Below are 1,109 nucleotides of genomic sequence, written 5' to 3'. Positions count from 1 at the left end.
AGGCAGGTTCAGAGGTAAAGGAAACGTGTGGAAAAAGAAAAATAACAATACTTATTTTCTCGTCATAGTTTTGTCGCTAGCATATATTTTGAGTGAGACAACATACATGTATGTCTAAATCGTATTTAAAATGGTATTTCGAAAGGAAACATTAGCTGTGGTATAAAGCCTAATACCTTTGAAAGTAAAAAAATATATATATAATACATTATTTAAATTGTCTTGATTAAATAATATTCTTAGAGTCATTACGCTTTAACATTTCTCAAAACATGCACTGTCGTAAATGTTACGAGTTAACACTATTTTGAATTTCTCAAAACATTTTCCCCGTGAAGGGTCAGGTTTATTCTTAAATCGCTGAACTGAAATTTGCATCTTTAAAAGCCCCATCAATTCCTGTAAAGGTTCCGATCAAACCTAGTTCTGAAATGTTCGTAATGAAAGTTAGATTTTACAAATGTTCTTTCACGTGAATGTTCAGAATTATCCTCCTATTCTGAAATGTATGTAATGAGGTCTTTGCATCTCCGTGAATTTTGGAATTTCTCATTATTCTTCAATGTCTGTGATGGGGCTTTCATCTCTCAAAACCATTCTTCGCAATAACGGTCGAATTTTGCCTTATTCTTAAAACATTTTCATCTCTCAAAAACGTTCAATTCTACGAGGGTTTGAACTTGTCCTTATTCTTCAATGTCTGTAATTGGGGTTTTCATCTCTCCAAACCGTTCGTTTCAACGAAGATTGTAATGGAGATTTCATCTCTAAGAACGTTCTTCTCCGTATTCATAAATATATGTTATGGGGCTTTCATCTCTCAAAGCGTTCTCCTCATTGAAAATTCGAGTTTAACCTTATTCATAAATGTCTGTAATGGGATTTTCTCATCACAAAACGTTCATCTCATTAAACGTTCGAATTTTACCTAAACATTCTTAAATGTCGACAATAATTGTTTCATTTCTCAAAACAATGATTCAAATCTTATATTGTTTACTTTCATTCAACAATCCGATAACATTACCTTTATCACTTCAGATACATAGACACTATATTGTATTGAAACAATGAAACATCATACAATTGTTTTTATTTATACGTAGAAA

Source organism: Mercenaria mercenaria, chromosome 13 (assembly GCF_021730395.1).
Source record: "Mercenaria mercenaria strain notata chromosome 13, MADL_Memer_1, whole genome shotgun sequence".
Lineage (NCBI taxonomy): Eukaryota > Metazoa > Mollusca > Bivalvia > Venerida > Veneridae > Mercenaria > Mercenaria mercenaria.
Note: the sequence above shows the minus strand (reverse complement) of the source record.